The sequence below is a fragment of the Alligator sinensis genome, unplaced genomic scaffold (genome assembly GCF_000455745.1).
Source record: "Alligator sinensis unplaced genomic scaffold, ASM45574v1 scaffold85_1, whole genome shotgun sequence".
Lineage (NCBI taxonomy): Eukaryota > Metazoa > Chordata > Crocodylia > Alligatoridae > Alligator > Alligator sinensis.
The window spans coordinates 957952-966205 of NW_005841891.1; the positions used below are offsets into that span (position 1 = coordinate 957952).

The 8254-nt window shown below is 44.3% G+C and overlaps 1 protein-coding gene across 11 annotated transcripts in view; it reads left to right on the top strand.

Annotated features, from left to right (window-relative positions):
* TRAF3 (TNF receptor associated factor 3) overlaps positions 1 to 8254 on the top strand; it is a 92521-nt gene that overhangs the window by 2641 nt on the left and 81626 nt on the right. For 2 of the 11 annotated variants that reach the window (XM_006018028.3, XM_014517091.2), the window contains exon 1: positions 1 to 106. The exons of 1 other annotated variant lie outside the window; for it this stretch is intronic. The gene's annotated coding sequence lies outside the window, so the exon portion shown is untranslated. 8 more of the 11 variants (XM_025197174.1, XM_025197178.1, XM_025197171.1 and 5 more) reach the window with 7 other exon arrangements.

Consider the following 8254-nt stretch of genomic DNA (forward strand, 5'->3'; position numbering starts at 1 on the left):
AGCCGCGCGCTGCCCGCGGGTAAAAGTTGATCCTGAGTCATTCCTCTGCAGATGAACCCGCCACTGACTCATCCGCTGCCAGCCGCGGGGCCCGGCCACAGGCAAGGTAAGGGGTCCCCCGGCCCGGCCCGGCCCGGCCCGGCCCCGCTGCGGGGCGCTGGGGAAGAGGGGCTGGATGTGCCCCCGGCTCCCCTCGCTTCCGTCGCTATCTTCTCGCGCCGACCCGGGGGAGGCGGGGGAGCCCGTGCCTGCTCTCGGCTGTCAAGATTTATCCGCATCCTGCCTTGTTCTGAAGCCACTCGGGCTGCACACACACAGCGCAGCCGGCACGGTTGCCGGGTTTGTTGTTTTTTTTTCGTTTGTGTTTCTGGTCCCCTCAGCCTGAGCAGGCACCGCTCTTGATTCATTCCCGGTGCGGCGGACCAGACGAGGGGAGCCCGCATGTGTCCCTCGGTTTGTTGTCGCCCAGGCTGGGATTGCACATTCGCAGCCCCAGCCCTGGCGCCCGCTCACGGTAAGGCTGGACGTTGGGTCCACGTCCAGGGTCGGCGACAGGCTGGTCCGCGCCGTCGGGGACTTGTGCTGGCCCTCGCTCGGGCAGGTGGTTAAGGATTTGGAGCGATGCACGCAATCCTGTTTTGTTGAAATGAGCCATTTTAAATCGACAGGAGGCTGAACGGGTCCAAAAGTGGCCGTTCGTGTACCGTGCTGTTTACTGCCGGTAATGCAGAAAGGACAGCATCTGCATGCTAGGGATTGGGAGCGCGTTGAGAGAAACGGGTTTCTAGCTAGAGACCGAATGTGCCAGGTTTCGGGTTGAATTGGGATTTTTACGATTTGGGTTGGGAAACCCCTTATAATACAGGTCTGTAATGGAAATATTGATATATCGGGAGCTCGGACGCCGCACCCAGACGTCGCCTGATGTTACAAAAGGGACCTTGCTCAGATATTAAAATATAGGGTTTGCTACTTGAAAACAGGGGTTGCTACTTGATGGGGAGCTTCAGTTGGAACTGGATCTAGAACGTAGGATAGCAGCCGTGTGTGCAACAGCAAAGCAGATGAATCCTTATCAAAAGTGAATGCTGAAGGACTCTGTTCTTACGCTTCTCTGAAGCCCTCCTGAAATTGCTATTTAAACCAGTCTGAGAGAGAGAGCCTTCCAGAGCATCTAGACAGTGGAATAGCTCAACAGTTTGAATTGTCTTCTGAACATCTTTTGCTAATGATCTCTTGGAATAATATAAACCCACTGAGTTCTTTTCACTGATGCTAAATTCTTTATGACATCTCACTAGCCCACGCTAATTAAAATAATTTCTTTGACCTTCTAAATAGCTTTTAAATCCTGCTGCATTATCTTTTCTCTTATTTGTGACTGTAGTCAGAAAGTTTCAGTGAGGGAAGAGGGACATTTTAGACACTGAAGTCACCAGACAAAATACAAAAAAAAAAATGACCATAGTTGATTGTGATTAAATTGCTGAAGCAGTGGAACATGCTGAAGCCGATCCTTTGTCCTTAACTGGTTCTGTTCTGAATAGCTATTGCAGGGTAGCAGGATGTTGTGATCTCTTACCTCTTGTGTGATGCAATAACTGAATTTCTCTGGTTTTGTTGATTTACTCAAGCTGTTCAGCTATATGATATCTGAAGACTGCTCAGTACACACCAGTTTCAAATGCCAGCATTCCTCTGCACACTTCTTTTAAAGGATTGCATTCTTCTTTTGATGCCTGTAAGTGGGTACTTCTTGAGCTTGGTACCCATACTTGTAACCTTCCAGCAATTGTGGCCTGTGACTGTGGTCCAAAAACTGGGGCAGGTGGAAACTGGAAATATCAAGAGATGAGAAGCAAGGAGATGAAAGTAAGAATATGTCTGCACAGAAGAATGGTAGAGAGACTGTAGCATGGGAAGACTTATCCACTGTTAGGGATCCACTGCTAGCACAGCTTTAATTGGCATTGAAGTTGTGGTGGCATGGTCTAGCAACCACAGGATGTGCCCGTGGCTCTTTGTGAGCTTATACTTATGCCCTTGCCACACTGTTAGCTGCTATTGTCATCTGTGCTAGCTACCTCTATGTTGCAATTCATCCTTTATTTTGCTATGTAGACAAAACCCAAGAAAAGGCAAAGAAAGAAATGGGAATAGTGTGAACCAGAAAGGGAGCAACCATAAAAAATGAAGGTTGGGGGAGACCATGAAATGTGAAGGGGATCTTGTGCTGACCTGCAGGACAGAAGAAAAAAGAAAATTAATGAAAATCATAGGAAATGCATCTAGGAAAGAAAGAAAGGGAAGAGAGTCCCCAAAGGGAGAGTGTAGGGCAGAGAATGATACTAAAGAAGGCATTAGTTTTGAAAACTGATTTTCCCCCCCGTTAAATTTCCTCCATATATTTTTCTATTCCCCTTTTCCTTTATACTTTTGAGGTTGAACACTGGTGGCAGAATATCTTTGCTGTTGTGACTTGTGTTGGATTGCTGCTTACTAGTGGATTTGTAACTAGGTTAACGGGGCAAGAATTTTAAAAAATTATATGCTGCAACTATAGATCACTAATCCTCTCCACCCCCCAAAATGTTAAGCCTTTGATTTCCATGCTGTTGCTGTTCCCTGCTGCTCGTGCGTGCGTGCGTGCGTGTGTGTGTGTGTGTGTTTGTGTAATAAAAGTATAATATGACTAGAATCCTATGCTCTGAAGCAGAAGGATGGAAAGGAATGCAGCAAGAGACAGCAAAGGAATGGCAAAACCTTTAATACAGTGGTGGACCCGGAAATCCTGTATGGAAGGTAGATGGGTAATGTCCTCCTTCCACTTACATTGTGATGCCCTAAGACATCTTGGGCTATGTTCTCAAGCTTTTGTGACCGGTTACTCTAGCATTTGAGGTGTAGTTGAAGGTCTTTAAGTTAAAATTTTAACTCTAGTGTTTTTAAAATTTCAGTATTAACATTAGATGATTGTTCAACAAACAGGTGTTTTTACTGCATTAGGGTAGGAGATTCTCTTGGCTATGTGCAACAAGAACAAAACGTTGATTACAATTTTGTCATGTGAACTCTGAATGGATGAGTCCGTTGATGTAGAATCTGTGTATCAGATGATCCAGACCAGACAGTTAAGAAAGAAACTTTGAAACCTCCATTTACACGCTATAGCGTGGCCTGTACAGCTGCGCCAGCATTTCAGTACAAGTTCAGCATTCAAATACTGAACTGTGTCTTTTAAGAGTTTCTTCTTTAATATAAAAGTCAGGGTGTAGTGAATATTATAAGTAGAACGTGCCTGACTGCTGTATAGGCATTCCAAGGTTATTGCTCATGTCAGTGGTATCTTTAGGCATTTACCAAACTTATTTACCTTTTTTGGTTCTGTCTAGATCACAATTTGGAAGACATCGACACACAACCTCTTCCATGTTGCCACCTCATGCCTGCAGCAGATTGTAAATGAACACACCAAAGTGCCTTGATATGCATCATGAGAGGAAAGATGGTCCGTTTATAGTCCTCTCTCAGGCTTAAAAACTGGGAGACATAGATCCAGTTCCATGCTCTGTCAGACTTCCTATTTGGTTTTGAGCAAGCCACTTAAGCCCCTATCCTCAAAGGGACTTAGGTGCTATCGTTCAGGGCCAGGGTGCCTATCTTTTAGTCTCCTGAGTAGGATTCAGTCCTGAATTAGGCAGCTAAACGATACACAGGGAAGGTTAGGAACCTTGGAATGGGAGTCACAAAATCAGCATGCTGAGTGAGAAGCTGCATAAGGTATTTGACAGGGTTGTGTTGTAGATGCCATCTCTTTCTAGGTCTTGGGCACCTTACTCGGCACCACTAGGAGGTGCCTCTGTACTCATAATATTCAGAGTCCAGAACCTTTTCCTATGTTCTCCCCCCACTCCCCCCCCCCCAAAAAAAAAAAAAAAAGGTAGAGGGAAGTTCATTCTTTCTTTTGAAACTTGGCCAAAGGAAGAGGTGCTGCTGGTTGGTGGCACTTCTTATCCAGAAGCACGGTGGTTAAAGTAGTATCTCAGTGTGTGGACAATCAAATTTTAGTGTTTTATAACTCATGTCTTCTGCTTATGGTTAGTCTTTTGTTGAGGGCACTGCCTAATCTAAGTTTAATTGGAATGAGGGAGCAAGAGTGAGTTGATTTCTTTAGTTAAGTGGTTAGGGTAGGCCCATGAAAGGGGGAACAGTTCCCCCTTCAGTCCCCCCCCCCAGTGGCTGTTTATGCGTTGTGTGGCTTTGGCATTGAGAGAGACTGAGATGCTTCTGGACATGTGGAATTTCAGGTGACTGGAAAAATGTAATGTTAACTCGGGTCCTTTAGGGTTGGTTACCAGTTTAGTGGGAGTTTTACGGATCATAGCTTTGGATTTGGTTGCATAAATCCTGCCTAAGTTCTTTTGTAGATCTTGACCTTGGTCTTCCTGTGTCTTATTTCCTCCGTTGTAGGTAAGCTGAAGACATGAAAAACTGTGAGATGCTCCGATACTATGGGGGCTGCATATGTGCTTTCCACAGAGAGAGCTTCCCTCTAATTCAGTTCATTTATAGAGACAGCCTGCCACTTTTTTTAATGGTACTATACCAGTCTGCCTCTGAATTGTAAACCCGTTGGGACAGGAAACCTGATCTGTGCTTCGCACCTCTTTCATTGTTCATGGCGTGCTATGGAATGTTTAACTGCTTGTGTAATACCATTTGCCCAAATGCTAGCTGTTTTGGTTCTTAAACTGCAGATCTCGACTCTTTGAGGGGAGAATGTTCTAGAGCCAGAACACATTTTCATTTCTTATTATGAAACATTCTGAAAACGCATAATAAAGTTTGGTAGTTGTGCATGTGCATCCATTTGCATGAGGACTTGGGGTAGTTAAAATGCAATTATGTTATAATAGATTTTTTTAAACTTTAGCTTTTTAGATCATTTTCTGTCCCTTTGCCACTGAAGGAACTCCTATGCTGTAGGTTCTCTTGCATGATGGGACTTCTGAGCCTTCACCTCCTGTTCTGCAACCCTACTGTTAAGACTCGGTTTTAAGCCTATGCTTTCTTTTTACTTAAAGGCTAATGAATAATTATTATTATTATTAGTTTTAATCTCCTTTGAATGTAAGGGCATATCCCAGAATGTTGCCTAATTTCCAAACAAAGAAGATATGGCAGAAATTAAAGAATGCTGAGGACAGCAAGGCACGAGAACAAGATCAAAATGAGACTGAACGCACACCTTGCTGGGGTTATTTGACCCCCAAAGTCTTTCCTGCCTAGAGCAGTGGGGCTGGACCTGATGATCTCACAAGGTCCCTTTCAGCCTTAAACTTCAGTGGATCTGTGAACTATTCTAAATAACATCCCTTCACTCTGGTGTTTAAGCTCTTCAGATACAGTAGCATTCTACAAGTAGCTCCCTTATTTCACTCTCCTCCCTTAAGTTTTAATTTGGCCAAACAATATAAATGCTCTTAACTTCCACCTTGGTTCCTACAGCTGTTTAAACAGCTTTTGCTGCTTTTCTCAGAATTGCCTATAATCAATTAACCTCTCTTTTGGTTTGAACTGCTGAATGTAGCAGTCTTGGAATGCCCTTATTTCTGCTGTCTAAAAAAGCGACTTACTTCCTAGAAAACAACTGATTTTTTTTTTGCACTGTTGTCTTGCTGTGTTAACTGTTCATATATAGCACCACTTGTTTGGTGTCTGTTATTTCTGTACACTGTTTGTTTTGTTTCTGTATGTTGGGTTATTTTTCTCCAGATATATTTACTTTTTTTTCTGCTGAGATCTCTAACCTCTAGGCCCTTTTTCCTCTGGTATTCTGTCATTTTCAAAGTTAATTAATATGCTTCTACCTTCTTTAGATCATTAAAGATGTGAATACAATCTGAATCCAAATCAGGTCCTGCTCATCCATTGGACCTCTTTCTCTAAACATGTAATTCACTGTTTTTCCTATGCTTTCTTGCCTGTCTTTTTTCTTCCCTCCAAGCCCCCCACACTTTTTTTACATTTATTACAACACTCTTGGTAAAGGAACAATATGTTTTTTGGTAATACTGGTGCTACATCTGCTTTGACTGAAACTAATTACAGTTACAAATCTTGGGTGTCTGTACACAAACTGGGAGCAGACTTGATTAATTGAGTCTGCTGAAGTGTGGTAATTACTAGGGGTGTGTGAAGCGGGCCGTATTCGATTCGGATGCGACCCGATTTGGGGGGACAGTGATTCAGTTTGTTGATTTGGATCACTGTCCGATTTCAATTTGGCCGGCACTGAATCTGAAGATTCGATGCTGATTTGGACATAGCAAAAACACTTAAAGCTTTGTCTGCATACCTCAAGGTACCAGGCACGGCTCGTGAATGCTGAGATGATGGGGAGGATGGAGCGTTCGTTCCACAGGAGTACTTCTGGTCACTTCTGGGTCCGCTGCTGAGCGTGTGGGAGCCTCCCCTCGCCGCACCCCCCCAAACACACACCTCCCCGGCTCGGCGATTGACCGTGGGGGACCCTGGGTGCCCACCCAGCCCCAGGAGGCACCAGTTGCTGAGTTGGTAGGTGTCAAGACAGTTTTTGAAGATTGCCAGGCTGGGTGACTGTACCCCCTTTTTGGGGAAACTTTTCCAAACCCTCGGTATTCAACATGTAAAGAAGTTTTTCCTTATGTCCAGTCTGAAGCGATCTTCAGTGAGTTTGTGCCCATTGTTTCTTGTCTTCCCCTTGGGTGCCTTGGTGAATAGATGCTCCCCTGGGCCCTGAGGTATGCCCCTAATATACTTACAGGCTGCCACCAAGTCCTCTCTGAGTCTTCTCCAGTCTGAATAATCCCAAGTCTTTCAGCCTCTTCTCATATGACCTGCTCTCCAGACCTTTAATCTTGCGCGTGGCCCTCCTTTGGACTTGAGCTTCTGCACATCCTTCCTGAAGTGTGGCACCCAGAACTGGATGCAGTACTCCAGCTACGCTCTCACCAAGGCCAAGTAGAGAGAGTATGACATGCTTAGTCTTGCCCAAGATGCATCAGTAGATGCATGCCAAATGTTTGATTCTCTCTGCCAGCTATGGCATTGTGTTGGTGGCTCATTTTCATTTTGTGGTCTATCACGACACCTAGGTGTCTCAGTTGTGGTGCTGGCAAGCATAGCATGTTTGCATTTGATTGATAGATTGGGGTGCGGGAAAGTAATCGGCTACCTAACTAGCTGCAGGCGATAGCATCTTCTAGCTTGCATCTCTCTGTCTTGTAACTACATGTTGAAGCAGCGGCATCCCCCTAGTTTTGTATATGAGGTGTGTTTTGTAGGGTTTCCTTAAGAAAAAAATATCACTTTGGTTTAAATAAGTGTCTTCCCCCAAACAAACCCAAAAACCCAAGGGTGTGATACAGCTCCCATTGAAATTACCACTGGAAGGACTGTTGTTGACTTCAATGGGAGTTGAATCATGACTTTAGCTAGAGAATGTGAATAAACTAAACTTCTGCTCAGCAAGAATTTGAATGGTAAAAATCCCCTGGTTCTTACTGCAGGTGCAGATTTACCATAGAAATGCCAGTAGATCCTTTACCGTAATTCTGCTGGTGGTGGTTGCTGCCATGCTGCCGTTATCATTTGGCAGTTGTTTCATCTGTGCTATAGCAACATTTTGAGATATTTTGACATTTTCTTTTGGAACATATGCAGAAAAGTGCCCTTGGCAATCTCTATGATAAATTTGCTTTATTTTCCTAATCAGCTTCTTTAGTTAATCACACATTGTAATTTATGTCAGCTGTTCTGTGATATCTGGGACTTAGGCCCATAAATTCCCCCTGTCTGGTTGTTTCCTTTTTGCAGATGTCTGAAACCTTCACTTCCATTTTGAAAAAGGTCTATTGGTATCTTTAACTTCCAGTATTTTTGTTGAGAATTCCTGAGGGAGTTTCTAGGACTATTTTATTCATCCTAAGGTGGGTTTTTTGTGTTTTTGTTTGAATTTGTCTGAATAGGCATGTTATGTTCTTGCCCGTTTCTTTGAAGAACAGTAGTTTAGAGAGCTATGAACAGTGGTTCTCAACCTTTTCAGGGTCATGGCACCCCATCACCCTTTTTTTTTTTTTTAATGCAGCTGCACCCCTGGCTGAGATCCACTGTTGATGCCACCTCAGCTTACCTGGGTGCGTCTTAGCCGGGTTCTGCTGCCAGGAAGGGCCCCCACTGCACAGCCAACCGGGAAAGGGGGATAATGCAGGAA